Source organism: Lissotriton vulgaris, chromosome 12, assembly GCF_964263255.1.
Source record: "Lissotriton vulgaris chromosome 12, aLisVul1.2, whole genome shotgun sequence".
Lineage (NCBI taxonomy): Eukaryota > Metazoa > Chordata > Amphibia > Caudata > Salamandridae > Lissotriton > Lissotriton vulgaris.
Window position 1 is genome coordinate 711,319,169 of NC_141700.1, and position 16,907 is coordinate 711,336,075.

A 16,907-nucleotide genomic window follows, 5' to 3' on the forward strand; every position below is an offset into this window, starting at 1 on the left:
AAATTACTATTCCCACTCCAGAGAGTGCAACAGTAGGGAAAGGGTGGGATAGCATAGGGATAAAAATTACTATTCCCACTCCAGAGAGTGCAACAGTAGGGAAAGGGTTGGATAGCGTAGGAGTAAAAATTCCTATTCCCACTCCAGAGAGTGCAACAGTAGGGAAAGGGTTGGATAGCGTAGGGGTAAAAATTACTATTCCCACTCCAGAGAGTCCAACAGTATGGAAAGTGTTGGATAGCGTAGGGGTAAAAATTACTATACCCACTCCAGAGAGTGCAACAATAGGGAAAGCGTTGGATAGCGTAGGGGTAAAAATTACTATTCCCACTCCAGAGAGTGCAACAGTAGGGAAAGCATTGGATAGCGTAGGGGTAAAAATTACTATTCCCACTCTAGAGAGTGCAACAGTAGGGAAAGCGTTGGATAGCGTAGGGGTAAAAAATTACTATTCCCACTCCAGAGAGTGCAACAGTAGAGAAAACGTTGGATAGCGTAGAGGTAAAAATTACTATTCCCACTCCAGAGACTGCAACAGTAGGGAAAGCGTTGGATAGCGTAGGGGTAAAAATTACTATTCCCACTCCAGAGAGTGCAACAGTAGGGAAAGAGTTGGATAGCGTAGGGGTAAAACTTACTATTCCCACTCCAGAGAGTGCAACAGTAGGGAAAGCGTTGGATAGTGTAGGGGTAAAAATTACTATTCCCACTCCAGAGAGTGCAACAGTAGGGAAAGGGTTGGGTAGCGTAGGGGTAAAACTTACTATTCCCGCTCCAGAGAGTTCAACAGTAGGGAAAGTGTTGGATAGCGTAGGGGTAAAAATTAATATTCCCACTCCAAAGAGTGCAACAGTAGGGAAAGCGTTGGATAGCGTAGGGGTCAAATTACTATCCCACTCCAGAGAGTGCAACAGTAGGGAAAGAGTTGGATAGCGTAGGGGTAAAACTTACTATTCCCACTCCAGAGAGTTCAACAGTAGGGAAAGCGTTGGATAGCGTAGGGGTAAAAATGACTATTCCCACTCCAGAGAGTGCAACAGTAAGGAAAGCGTTGGATAGCGTAGGGGTAAAAATATAATTTAACAATTAATTATAAACAAATACCAATAAATAAATTAACATATTTATTTAATTTTAATTAAATTACACTACATAAATTAACATATTTAATTAATTATAATTAAATTACTTCCCAACCTACTCCCCAATAAACCCACAACCCGCTACAGAAATTAAATTATTTAAATTAACATAATTATCAATTAATCAATTAAATAAAATTAATTTGCAATTAAAATGTGATTAATTACTAAATAAAAATTAATTAACAATTAATTATAAACTAATACCAATAAATAAATGTACATATTCAATTAATTATAATTAAATTACACTACATAAATTAACATATTTAATTAATTATAATTAAATTACACTACATAAATTAACATATTTAATTAATTATAATAAATTACTTCCCACCCTTCTCCCCTATAAACCCACAACCCGCTACAGAAATTAAATTAGTTAAATTAACATAATTATCAATTAATCAATTTAATAAAATTAATTGGCAATTAAAATGTAATTAATTACTAAATAAAAATTAATTAACAATTAATTATAAACAAATACCAATAAATAAATTTACATATTTAATATTTATAATTAAATTACTTCCCACCCTATTCCCCTGTAAACCCACAACCCGCTACAGAATTAAATTACGCAAAATTTAAATAAAATTAAATTCATTAATTAAATTACATTATAACATAAAAAAACACTTTTAACACATAAAATACACTATTAAAAATTCGATAATATTAAAAGTTAGATATTTTTCTTAACCTATACTATGTACTTCGATATTTTGACTATCTATATTTTACATTTCGATATTACATTACTTACCTTCAAAACGATATTTTTGATGTCTATATTCTGTCCATTCGATATTTTGTCCAGTCTATATTTTGTACTCGATATTATGTCCATTCGATATTTTGTAATCGATATTTTGTCTGTTTACCATCCAGGACCAATGTCACATATATAGATAACCCACCTTTTGCGCGGCCATAGGCAGACAAGCGAGATGGAAAGTTTGCATACTCATAATATCCATAAGAGGTGCTTTACACATATTCCATGTTTTCTGAAACATTAGAACTTCAAAGTTCTTTATAAAAGTTGCTGTGTCCTGGTCCTCAAGCAGGGCTGTTAAGCCATGAGTATTCCATGAGCAAATATTAAACCATTTAATTGCATTGGTAGAGATAATTAAGCACCGTTCATGCACTCCAGCTTTCCCTTTGGTGAGAGCTTTCGGGAGCCTAGTCCAATCATCTCTAAATACTTGATTATTCCTAAGCTCCTCCTGGACTCATAGGCCAGAGTTGTAAATGTTGACTAAAACATTTTTTAGAAACAGGCAGCGGTCCATGCACCTAAAAAAGTTTGCAAAACTTATTTTTTAAACTCATCCTGTTTTCATTATGGAAAATGGACTGCATTAAAAAAAACTGATTGCTTAATTTAAAAGAAATCACAGATATTGTGTTCTGCTCACAGCAGCAAGCATCTATCCCATGATGCAGTGAATCATAGTGGGTCACAACTTGCGACCTACTTCATTAATATTCTTGAGGTAGGTCGAATTACGAAACACTATTATTTGGTATTGTCTTAACTGGCATATTACTACATAGGTGGGGTCGTAACATACCATTCCATTCGGTAAAAGCTGGTGTGCAAATTGCAATCACTTTTACGAAATACTTTGTTTGTATGAGGCCTCTATCTCTGAAACATCAAAAGGTTCCTAAAGAAGCATCTTCTCTGTCAAGAATATGCAGCATAGTGTGACCTCATCAAATTACCACCCTAACACTGCAACCACTGTGACTGTCTTAAGTTTTGTTTATGTAAAGATCCATCACTGCTATTCCTATGTACTGCTCCTTTAATTGAATTAATTTGATATATAATTGTGTTAATCAGAAATAAACCAATACAAATAAAGGTAAGCAAATCACTGGCATTGCCTTGGAATGTCTGATAATCTAGTACCCACCATGACCTCACCTGCGGTTGTCTGTGCAACCCCAAAACTCTAGCCATGGGTATACTGGTGAGTGAGGCGGCATCTCCAATGATTGCTGCAAGTGGTGGGGTCTTTTGACAGCAGTAGTGCGGAATAATCTCTTCTCTTCCGGTGAGCATCCATAGGGTACCCATCAGTGTCCTTCCCACCACACCGCAAGAGTTGTACATCCAGAATCCAAGTGTCGCATCAGGGAGAAGAGAAGGATCCTGATTGATTTCTTCGATGGCAAACACCATAGCCAGAAGTCTTTGGTATGCTGGGGATCTGAACCTAGACGATACAGGAACAATGGGCAAATGTACAGTCAGATCTAAGATTATGCAGGAACTTCTGGTACATAAGTGCTCTTTTATTTAGTTAGTTACTTAGTTTTTGTATTGCAAGGACTGGGACCATATGCAGAAATGTCGGGGCATGTAAAATGCTCTTTTAAATAGCATGGCAAATTAACAAGTAGATTAACATAAACAGGTAAGTGCTACATTAATAGAATGCATAGACACTGCACTTTGAAATGGGCACAGCAACTCTCTGTTTTCATTTGAGATAATAAAGGAAAAGTAATACACTCCTTGTGTGTGAGGGTTAGAGATGCAGTGGAGTTGAAAATAGAGAGACAGGGGATTAAGTAAAGTTGAGTTGTGTTGTTGATGGTATAGGGGAGTGGACAAGGATGTTATACATTGTAAGTAAGTAAGAATTTTATAAAACGTGGAAACACCGAAGTATCTTGGTGCTGGCGGAAACCTCAGAAAACAGATACTGAAATATACCCGTTTATTTTGGAGAGGCGGCAATGAGCCATGTCTTTAGCGATTTTCTAAAGAGAGGATGGTTGGATTACGATCTTAAAGAGAGGAGCAGAGAGTTCCAGAGTTTACCAGCCAAGTAGGGGAATCTTCTGCTCCCCCTTAGGGGGGCATTTTTATTTTTTGGATGACCACCAGGTTAGCTGTTGCTGATCTTAGATCACTCAGAGGGGAGTACCTAGTAAACGGATTTTCAAGATATGAAGGTCCTGAGCTATGCAAGGATTTAAGGGCCAAACAGAGCGCCATGAATTTCACTCTGTCAACCGGCAAGCAATGTAAATCCTAAATCTTTTCGGGGACGGGACTGAATTTAGGTAGCTTCAAAAGTAGCCATGCTGCTAAGTTCTGCAGACATTGTAATTTTGACTGAAGCCCTTTATTAATCCCTAAATAGAGGGCATCACAGTAATCTAACATTACAATCAGTGCTACCACCACCATTTTTTGCAATCCCTTGGGGATCAATACAAAGATCTTCCTTAGCATATTGATTAAGTAAAAACAAGAACATATGATGCAGTTCATCTGGATTGAGAAATGTAATTGATCATCAAAGAAGACTCCTAAGTGTTTTGCCTTTTGAACTGGGGATGGTAGTGGACCGAGATCAACCCGTCCAGGATGGGGTGTTTTTACCAAACAGGATGACCTCAGTTTTTTTTGCATTCACCTTTAAGCAGTTTATTTGCATCCATGCTGCGACCTGAGATAGACAATTATAAAAATGACTTGCTGCTGTGGCACTCTCGCCCGGGATTGATAAAATAATGTGTGTATCATTGGCATAGGAGATGGCAGTCAGGCCAGACGATTGTATCAGTTGAACCAAGGTAGACATTTAAATGTTAAAAAGTGTGTCGTACTGTGGTAAATAAAATAATTACGCAGTCAGAATTTCTATACATTAACAAGGATCATGCATATAATGAGAGGCAGAGTCTGTGGTGTCCGATTCAGAAGGGCTTTATTCAGTATCTCGAGTTAAGGGAGAATCGGGTTCCATCACCACTAGGGATCAGGAAGGATCGTCATCTGAAATGTATTCACAGAGTTCATTATTTATAGTTAAAACATACATTAACTTGCATAGAAAAGGCGGAGCGCTCCAGGCGGGGCAAGTGAAAGAGAGAGATAAGAGCACATGGGCGTAGAAAAAGGCGTGTAAGAAGGCGTACACGTGGGTGTTCCCTTGATGTGTCATAGGTGTGTCATAGATGGGTGGATACTTGGAGGGGTCTGCATGGTCAGCAGTTTGGTCATGACGTGGAATTGACGTGTAACTGGGGGAAGCCGGAGGGAGCTGACTTTCGTGCTAGTAGAGGAGTCTTGGATGTCAGGACGACCTGCACTTCTGGTATTATCTGATATCTTGAGTTTGGAGGATGTATTGTCTGAAGTAAAGGTCGCTCGAGCAAAGGCTGCTCATCACTAAATGCTAGTGTGTGCATATATTTCTTCGTGCATTGTGTGGGGCCATGGGCCTTCTATGGATGCGAGTTCTGTAAATCACTTGAATGTAGACAGAAAGGCTAGGCCCTATCTTCTGCAGGCGGAATATGTTTACCCTTTTCATTAAGCAGGAATGTGTTTCTGTGGAGCAGAGCAGATAACTGTAGGCAAAATACTGTCTTGGCAGGCCAGGCTGGGCACCTCTCGGCTGAGCAGGAAGTATGTGAGAGGTCAGGGATACATAGCTAGACTGCAGCTTTCAGAGTGTCAGGAGGCTTGGAGCCTGAATTCGGGTCCTGGCTCGGCTGAGCCACAAAAACGACTTTTAAACGTGCACCATGTAAATGCATTGGCAACATAGGCCTCAGTGCAGAATTAACGTTTCTTTTATGGAGGGCTTGGTAACTGACACTCTGATGTTGGACGGAAATGCAGAGGCATTATCATTTCAGGCCATAGAGGGAAAATTGCATGGATGACATGCACATACACTAAACGTTGGGGTTCACGCAGGGGACACATTGGCCATATAAAATTTCATTTTCCTCATTCCCTCCTTGTCCCCTACGTGCCCTTCAGGACACATCTATATTCATGATACCATATATCTGATCATACAGCATCATTTGTTCGTCCTTTTTCTTTTGTATACGTGGATGGGGAATACAGGCAGTGGCACACAAGCTGCAAATTGCTGGGCCACATTGCAGACAGAGACAGCAACTGAATATAATAAGCAGTATTATTCCTAGGAACGCTAATACCGTCCAGCCCCATCCTAATATTACACTCCAGAGCCAACTGGACCAGGTCCATGGGTCTTGAAGCATCTCATGAACTATCTTGTGGAGCCTGGTTATTGCTGCATACACGGATGGCGCGTTATTAGGAATAAACACGCAACAACTGGAGCCGATCACTCTACAAGCTCCGCCCCTATCTGCCAGGATGACGTCAAGAATAAGGCGGTTCTGAAGAACAACAAGTCTCATAGCTGACTGCTCCTCCGTCAAGTTCCCTAAAGCAGAAGTAGTCTCATTCACTACTGCTTCCAAAGTTCTTGTTAACCTGCGTATGAGTTTACTGTTTTGGACGGGACCTATGAACCAGAAGTATCCTTTAATGAAATCTGTATATTGCTCCCAAGCTGTCTCAGTTTGATCAACAACTGGGGAATCGGTCTCCCTCTTGTGTCTAACATGTACTAGTCGTGAATCTCGATGATAATGGGATGGGGCTAGAAAAACGGGTGGCAGTAGGAACGCTATATAACACGTCCCACCCCAGTCTAAAGGCAGACGTACATAGGCTGTCTGACCGCAAATGAAATAGGAATGGCGGGAAGCTTTGAAAGTAGACTTTCCTTTATCATTGAACTCGACTACAGTATTACAATCACTGTGTCCTAAATGCACGGACCCTTTCTTTCTAACGCATAATTCACCTTTTACTGGTAAGACTGAAATGAATGGTGGACCTGTAATTTTCTCTGACTGGACATTCAAAATCATAAGGTTAAGGGAAGCATTTCCTTGTTCGTACACTTCATTTTCTAGATCTGTTCCTTTCCTCGGAGGAAAACCATCTTTGTCTGGGTAACATGCCTTATTCATTACTAAGTTCAAATCTCCCCAGATCCAATCACTCTGGGAATCTATGAACTTTCTGTCTTGTGATGACATTAAAGCAAACCATGCTCCGCACGAACCATTGTGTCTTAACGGGAAAGGAAAGAGGGGCAGAACTCCCTTCGTTTTCTGATAAGGTGGGAGTCGGCCACATACCCAGCAATTCGTTACATTGCTGGTCTGATGAGAATGGTGCAACATTCGAATAAAAGTATTGTTGCGCAGTGCTAGTCGATATGACAGTTCATGGGGTGGTAGATCACTGAATGTGTGCTCTACAGTGTCGTTGAAGGAAGAGTGTATATGTGAAGCAATAGGAGGAAAGAAAACATGTGGCGTCCAGCTGATACATATGATCGATATACTTAGAAGAAACATAATAATCATAGTTACTATACATCTACTGCGTAAGGTCTTGCAGTATTTCTCTCTCTTATCTCTCTGTCTGCTATTCTGGTCTACGATCTTATACATGTCAGGAACCTGTCTAACTGATTCACCACAGGGTGGACTTAAACAATTAAACGCTGTCTGACTTACTAGACCGTAATTTGGACCTATACTCCTGTTGCGGAGTCTTTTCTAGCAAAGGGGGCTTTGAGTCACTGGTTTCGGGGCAGTCTTTAGTTTCGATCACAGTTCCGGTAATTCCATGGAATTTCTTGATGTGTTGGGCATGGATCCAGCCCTTACGTCCCTCGACCTTGACGGCAGTCCTCGTTGTAAGCAGTACTAATTTCGGCGTTCACCAGCGGGGCTCGAGGGGGCTTGAACGATCAAAATTCCGGACCAGAACTACATCTCCTGAAACAATGGTGTGTTCTTTTACTTGGGTGTTGTCGGGGAAGGCGGCTGCAACCTGTGAACGACAAGAGAGGAGTGCAGACATCAAGGAAGCCAGGTAATCTGTTAGCATATTACTGTCAACATCGGTAATTTTCTTTGGCATAGGCGTACCCCACATATTCGGTGGTCTACCAAAAACCACCTCGTAAGGGGACAGTCCTGTTCTGGAATGAGCTACCATACGCATGTAAAAGAGGGCAACCGGCAAGGCTACCATCCAATCCACGCCTTTTTCTGCACAGACTTTCGCTAATCTTGTCTTAAGTGTCTGATTATGTCGCTCTACAAGTCCGGCTGCCTCTGGGTGTCGTACACAATGGAACTTCCACTGGTACCCTAACAGAAGAGATACTTGTTTCATTAATTCAGAGGAGAATGGCTGACCGTTATCGGAGTACACGACACGAGGCAATCCGTAACGTGGAAAGAACTCTCGAACCAACTGCCTGGCAGTGGTTACAGCAGTGTAATCTGGGACTGGGTATGCCTCTGTCCATCTAGATAGTGCACATACAACTACCAGGACATATTTGTATCCTCGACATCTGTCCATCTGGATATAATCCATCTGGAGGACTTCAAAAGGGTGGTCAGGAGGATGGAATCCACCTTGTTCCACCGGAATGCCTTTGCCTGGATTGAACTGGCAACAAATCATGCAGGTGCGTACTTTCTGTTTTGCTGCTGCACGCAGGAGCTTGTTGAACCAAATATTCTGTAAACTGTCTAGCATAGCCTTTTCTCCTAAGTATGCTGGACTATGTGCTGTGTTTATGATGACTTGAACCATAGAGTCAGGGAGAAACCATGTAGCTTTGCCTTTTGTCATCCAACCCTGGTCAGTCTGGACCCCTCCTTGTTCGGTCCATTTCTTTATTTCGTCTGGAGTGGCATGTGTCTGTATATCGAGTACATCTTGTGAGGGATCCCTGACTGTCATGCAGTTCGTCAGTGATGGTACTTCTGTCTTTGTTGTGTCCGTTGGAGTCTGGGCTGTAAGTTTAGCTGTTCGATCTGCCAGGTCGATACCCTGGGAAATAGTATCTGTGACTTTTGTATGTGCTTTGCATTTCATGATGGCTATGGCTGTAGGCAAGTGTATAGCTTCTAACAGAGCCTGAATAAGGGGACCATGCTGAATTTTGGCCCCATGAGAGGTCAGGAAACCTCTCTCCTGCCATAACACTCCGAAGTCATGAACGACCCCGAAAGCGTACTGTGAATCTGTATATATGTTTACTTTCAAGTTTTTGGCTCGTGTGCAGGCTTGTGTCAGAGCAATGAGCTCTGCTGCTTGTGCTGACAGTGTATCTATTCTTTGTGTCTCTATGACTTCAGTATCAGTGGTCACGGCATATGCGGCCACTAACTCTCCTGTGCTTGTTCTCATACATGAACCATCCACATAAAGTGTCAGGTCAGGGTCTGGAAGTGCAATGTCTGTCAAGTCTTGTCTTGGTTTCGTCACTGTATTAATTACTTCCACACAGTCATGTGGTGCAGTGTCCTCTGCGCTTGAGGGCAAAAGTGTAGCAGGGTTAAGAATGTTGCATCGTCTGATCTCTATGTGTGGCTGAAATAATGTCAGTTAATATCCTGTCAGTCTCGCTACAGTCAGATGTTGTGTCTGTGTTCTGTTCAAAAGAATTTCCACTGAATGTGGAACCTGTACTGTCAGGGGGTGTCCTAATACTATGGAATCACTCTGTGTTATTGCTAGGGCTGTTGCTGCAACTGATTTCAGGCACGCAGGCAGAGCCTGGGCCTCTGGATCCAATGTACTTGAAAAATAAGCACAAGGCTTGTGTTTTCCTGCATGGTCTTGTGTAAGGACAGATAATGCTGTTCCATCTCGTTCAGTGACAAAAAGCGTAAAAGGCTTGCTGTAACAAGGAGTCGCTAAAACTGGTGCTTGACATAAGGCTTTTTTCAATTCTTCAAATGCAAGGGTATGTTCTTGTGTCCAAGGGAGGACAGTCGAAGACGCTGCCTCCTGTGTTGTTAGCTGTATGAGTGGTTTGGCTAGATATGCATACTGGGGAATCCATTGTCTACAGTAAGAAGTAAGGCCAATAAAGGCCCGTACTACCTTTTGTGTCTTGGGCTGTGAAAGATTGGCAATTAACTGAATACGGTCTTGTGTCAGCTGTCTACCCCTCTTGGACAGCAAGTGTCCAAGGTACACCACTTGCTGTGCACAAAATTGCAACTTCGAAGGGGACACTTTGTGCCCCTTGTCTGCCAGAAAGTATAAGACTGTCAGTGATGCACGTTCGCAGTCTGGTTCTGTATGTGCTGTGATCAGGATATCGTCTACATATTGGAGCAGTGCGGTGTTGGCAGGCATGTGAATACTGTCTAGTTGTCTTTTCAATGCTTGGCTGTAAATACTAGGACTTTCTGTGAAACCTTGAGGAGCTCTCGTAAATTTAAAGCTGCGTCCATTTAAACAGAATCCGAAGAGGTATTGGCTCTCTGGATGTATTGGGACACTGAAGAAGGCGTTCTTTAGATCAATTACAGTGAAGAACGCCTCAGAATCAATTGCAGTCAGTAATGAAGAAATGTCTGGGACCACTGGGTATTGGGGTACTATACATTTGTTCAGCTCTCGAAGGTCAATCACTAGTCTGTAGACTGGTGGTGCATTAGGGTCTGTTCGTTTGAGAATAGGGATGACAGGTGAATTACATACATTTGAGTCAGTTTCTACTACCACTCCTTGTGCAATGAGTTCGTCAACAATTTTCAGTAATGCTACTACGGCATCAGGTGGCAACTTGTATTGTTGGATTCGTGGCAGTACTACTCCTGGTTTGAGAGTGACACGATATGGCGTAATGTGCATGTAACCTACGTCAGTCGGACCTTGTGCCCATAAATGCTGTGGTACATTCTGGAGTCTGGGATCAAAATCTCTCAACACATAATGTCCTTTAAAATCACGTAAACACAATCGCACTCCTTCCGGAGAACAACAAATAACTGCTCCTAGTTCTTTCAATGTCTTTATACCAAGCAAATTTTCTGGACATGACTTAGTAAGTAACAAGTCTGTGGTACGGGACAATGGACCGACTCCTAGGGAAACTGGCTTTGACACTTCGTTAACAATAGGCTTTCCTAAAAATCCCAGGGAAATATTCTGTGCGCCTGAGAGGGGTGCCCCTGGAACCTCGTCATGACTGATGGTAGTTCTGCTCGCCCCCGTGTCAATCAGGAATTTTCTGTCTTTTCCCAATACATGACTATGTACATAGGGACCTTCTTGATCTACAGGAACCTCAATAAGGGGCGAGCCAACCTCCCTCTCTAGGCTATTTCATGAGAACTGTTGGAATTCTGGATAGTCTGACTGGGCGTACTGGTACATTTGTTGCGTGACTTGTTGTGTGGCAGCTGCTGGTGGGGGTGGAAAATTCGCTACTGTCTGTTGCGTGTTTTGTGGGGTGCTATTCTGTCTAGGAGGATGCGGTCTTTCTTTTGTCTTGCCTGTAGCTATATTGTGTTTCAGGACAGCACATTCATTTACATAGTGACCTGGTTGCTTGCAATAATTACAGTTCCCTTTAACAGGTGCCGTGCCCTTTTTATTCGCATTGGCTGGTACTGATTGTGCAACTAGCACTTTCATTTTCGTATCTTTCATGCGTCTCTTTTCATGTTCCTGTTCCTCTCTAATTCTGTTCTGGTGGTATTGTAACATTTGCAACATTTGGGAAGGGCTATTTGCTTGCCAGGTACTCTCAACCTTCAGTACTCTATTCTTGATCGGGGGTAAGGAATTCTCTACTAGTTTGCTCACAAAAAGATGTGGATATGATTCACTACTTGGCTTAAGGCCACTATTAATAGAAAAACATTTCTCGAATCTGGAATAAAAATCACTAGTGTCTTCGTCTGGTTTCTGTTTACAGGCTGAAATAGCATCCCAATCTTCCTTTTTAGTAATCAATAATCTCGGCAGGACCTGTATCAAGAGTTCAGGTAGTGCTTTAGCTTTTTCCCCAAGACCAACACCAGGGAGCCGTCCTTTATCCTCTGTTTCCAATTCTGCCCAACTTATCTTTTTCTCTCCCACCTCCCAGTCTTTCTCTTTAAGTTTTTCATAAATACCAGCAGGTAACAGTACTTTCAATAATTTAATAATGTCAGCGTACGTGTAATCCCCTATGCGGAGAATGTCTTTTAATTCACGGTGGAACCCCCCCGGGTCTTTATCATGGCAGGGCAGCATCCTTTTCATTTCCAGTATTTCTATTTTCGTCAAGGGTGTGTAAACGTATACTCGCTGAAACTCAGCCGCTGTATTTTTAACGGGATGAACCTCTCGTACGGGGTTCTGTCTGTCTATGTGTAAACCCTTTCTGTCGTAGTGTGGGGCAGGAATCATGCACGTGGTCAGAAAAGTCAAGTACTTATGTTGTTGGTCTAGAATGACATTAATTAATTCGGTACCTAGGCCTATCCATCTATCTAGTAATATATCATCCAGTAATGTATACAAAGGACCGGGATCAGAATATTGACTCTCGTACAACGTGATCAGATGTTGAACCATGTAAATACCAGCCAAACGCTGTTCGTTCTGTGGAAGGCTCAAAAAGGTCTGAGCCACTACGTCACCGTTATATATGTTGGCATTAGACACCCATTGAACGGCTGACCGTGCTAATTCCTGCTCATGTAGGGTGTGGGGTCTATCGCACTCTACTCGTCTTTTCAGCGCATTCTCAGTAGCTTGGAATAGATTTTTGAGGGAATATCTTTCTTTTATAGGAGGTCCCTGTTTGCGGTAGTCGAGGCACTTGGGCCTGTCAAGCTGTCGTGCTCTGCCTACATAATTCATTTTATCCACTTCCTCTGTTTCATGCTCAACATCTTCTGATGCTGAATCCTCTTTCTTTTCAGACTCTTTCCTGTGTAATTTTAGGATCTCCTTTCGTATTTTCCTGTACATGCATTCTGTCTTTCCCACTGTATCATGTTTACCGGCAGCTATGTTGTCACTCCAATCAGTCATACCTCTAGTTACTCCTTTGTCTGGCTGGTCTAGTTCCCTGATCAGACAGTTAATCAAAAAACGTAAAAGTATGTTTTTAACCTCTACCTTTCTTTGTTCCATGGCCTCTTCTATACTCTCGGGTCCCTCCCCCGTTCTAATGAAATCGTATATTTTGTCTAAATTTTCCTTCATGCCTGGTAATGTGATCAGATACTCTGCAGCGCGTCTTAGTCGTAGTGAGAACACGAGCATTGCACCCACACCTGGTACTGGATCGTATATACAATGTGAAATCGTTACATTATGCTTATAGGGTGATGCTGTCATTTGTGGCGTTCGTTGTAGTCCTAACCCTTGCAGTGCTCGGGATGCTGGCGGTGTTTGTGGCGATGCTGGTGGCCCCCCTCCCACTGCCCCTTGTCCTAAGTCATCTTTCACGGTCTGTGGAGGAAGCAGTTGTGTAAGCTGATCCTGTGGTGGGGGCGGAGGGAGAAAAGGATTGTTGACGGAAGGGACAGGAGGAGGGAATTCTGCGTTTACATAATCCGGAGCAGGCTCCGCTAGATAGGAGGAAATAAAAGCCTCAGCTTCTGTCTGTCTATGCCTACGTACTTTAGTCGGTATCAGTGGTGGCGGCAAATTACTGGGTACTTCTGAGGGGGTCACTTCAGCTAGACCTTCAGCGAGGACGGGATACATGCCTGTAATGAAGGCATTTCTTTCTCGATCTGCTTGTTCCGCCTTGACCCGTTCCCCCTCTTTCTTTAGTTCTTTTTCTCTGGCTTTTTCTGCTGCCTCTTTACTTCTCTCTGCTTTGTGGAATTCTTTCTCTGTTCTCCTATGCGCTTCTTTACGCCATAACTCAATGGCATCTTTCTGGGACGGTCTAACTTTCTTTTTCCATAGTGCTTCCTCTACTCTCATAATGCATTCAGCATCCCAAGTTCCTGAGGCAGGCCATCTATACTTTTCTTCTAGATCCTTCGTGTAATCTACCCATAAGTCTAAAAACAGTATGGCATCTAGCCCATGCTTCTGATACATGAAATGACCAGGTGTGTCTCTGGGCGGGACGGGAACTGACTCTTCGAGTATCCCTTTCCTGGTCCCTATCTGACGTAGTTTCGAAAACAGTGGCATGTTGGAACTAACTTTAGCGAATACACAATATACACAAGAATAGACTGAAAACAACCATTCACACAACAACACTAAAACATTAAAAACAGGTACATCCTAACTAGTACATAGAAAAAAACATGATCCAGAAAAACTGTTTACTTTATGTACTGCAAAACAGTACAACCCTACCGGTCTCATAAAGAGATACGTCTTTACCCCGTCTGTGTACCCAGACACGTCTTTACCGGACTCAAATAAATGAATCCGTCTTTATGCGTTCCCAATAACGGTACTCACCGGGAAGCAGAACTTGAAGGCCTCGGAAACTCGATACTGCTACTACTGCTGCTCATGCACCTCGGAACAGGTGGGCCTCGGGATACCTCGGACCTTGCTCTTTCGGCTTGGGCTCTGGTTGGGATGGTCCGCAGTCCTCACCGCCTCGTGTGGATGCCTGGTCGCAGTCTCCGTCTCCGCCGCGGGCCTGAGGGAGTAGGCAGAAAGTCCCGCTGTCGTGTTCACTTGAAGTCCGTCACGGCTGTAGAAGGGGGCAGGGGGCTGGACCTACATCACCGGCGCGTGGGGAAGGGGACTGGTCCCTATTCGGGCACCAGATTATGTGGTAAATAAAATAATTACCCAGTCAGAATTTCTATACATTAACAAGGATCATGCATATAATGAGAGGCAGAGTCCGTGGTGTCCGATTCAGAAGGGCTTTATTCAGTAACTCGAGTTAAGGGAGAATCGGGTTCCATCACCACTAGGGATCAGGAAGGATCGTCATCTGAAATTTATTCACAGAGTTCATTATTTATAGTTAAAACATACATTAACTTGCATAGAAAAGGCGGAGCGCTCCAGGTGGGGCAAGTGAAAGAGAGAGAGAGATAAGAGCACATGGGCGTAGAAAAAGGCGTGTAAGAAGGCGTACACGTGGGTGTTCCCTTGATGTGTCATAGGTGTGTCATAGATGGGTGGATACTTGGAGGGGGTCTGCATGGTCAGCAGGAGCCTTTACCCTACTTGTGCGCGCAATGTAGTCATGACGTGGAATTGACGTGTAACTGGGGGAAGCCGGAGGGAGCTGACTTTCGTGCTAGTAGAGGAGTCTTGGATGTCAGGATGACCTGCACTTCTGGTATTATCTGATATCTTGAGTTTGGAGGATGTATTGTCTGAAGTAAAGGTCGCTCGAGCAAAGGCTGCTCATCACTAAATGCTAGTGTGTGCATATATTTCTTCGTGCATTGTGTGGGGCCATGGGCCTTCTATGGATGCGAGTTCTGTAAATCACTTGAATGTAGACAGAAAGGCTAGGCCCTATCTTCTGCAGGCGGAATATGTTTACCCTTTTCATTAAGCAGGAATGTGTTTCTGTGGAGCAGAGCAGATAACTGTAGGCAAAATACCGTCTTGGCAGGCCAGGCTGGGCACCTCTCGGCTGAGCAGGAAGTATGTGAGAGGTCAGGGATACATAGCTAGACTGCAGCTTTCAGAGTGTCAGGAGGCTTGGAGCCTGAATTTGGGTCCTGGCTCAGCTGAGCCACAAAAACGACTTTTAAACGTGCACCATGTGACTGCATTGGCAACATAGGCCTCAGTGCAGAATTAACGTTTCTTTCATGGAGGGCTTGGTAACTGACATTCTGATGTTGGACGGAAATGCAGAGGCACTATCATTTCAGGCCATAGAGGGAAAATTGCATGGATGACATGCACATACACTAAACGTTGGGGTTCACGCAGGGGACACATTGGCCATATAAAATTTCATTTTCCTCAGGACAAGGAAGACCCCTGAGGCATTCCACAAAGCAGAGAAAGGCTGCAGATTTAAAACCACACAACTCAACGATATGTTCTCTGTCTGCTGAAAAAGAACTCAGCAATGCCAAGGCAGAGCCTCCCATCTCAGATCCCTCAAGCAGGTTGATAAGGACCCAATGATTCACTGTATTAAACACGGCTGAGAGGTCTAGGAGAATCGAGGCTGCCCTACCTCCCTCATCAGCAAACCTGCAAATCTCCACTAGGGCAGATTCTGTGCTGTACCTTGGCCTAACGACATGTTCAGGATTTTAGTGGAATCAAGATAGATGGTGAACTCCTCTTTTATAGCCTTTTCCAAGATTTTTGCAGGGAAAAGTAGGTGAGATATTGGGCGGTAGTTCTTAGTCATTGTGGGGTCTAATGATGGTTTCTTAAGAATAGGAAGGACTGATGCCTTCTTCCAGGCCGTTGGATATTAACCTTCTCCTAGAATAGTGTTTAATAAGTTCATCACATGGGTTGTAATCACTTCAGGAACAAGCTGCAGAACAAAGGCGGACATGGATCCAAGGGGAGCCTGATTTAGTGGCCTCAATTAATCTAGTAATTGTATCCACCATTAAGGGAGTAAAGTTAATCAGGGCATCTTTGGGAGCCTTACTGACCCTTGATTCTGATGATACAGGCCAAGATGTGATTGAGGGGGTTTGGCCTACGCTGGATCCCTGAAAAGCTGCAAATTCTTTATAGACACAGTTGACTGTATTTTGGAAAAATTCTGCCAGATCATTACAAAAGGACTGATTGGGGATAAAGATATTTCCATGATCACAGTTGGAAGGTATGGTCACTGTTTTGAACAGCTCCATAGAAGAGGTTTTCGTTGCCCTAATTTTATCAGAAAATTATTGGGTTTTTACTAGTGTAGTAAGATCTTTATTGTCCTTATATAATATGATGTATTTAGTTTTCTTCTTTGGGTTGTATTCTTTCCTCCAAGTTCGTTCGGCCGCTCTTCCACTTTTGTTTGAGTTTCCTTAACTCAGGGGTATACCATGGGGCCTGAGGGGCATTTCCTAAACCTGTCTACAGTTTTCTCTGGTGCTCGTTGTGTGACTGCAGTGTCAATCCAAACTGTAATGTTGGCGGTGGCTGAATCAAAA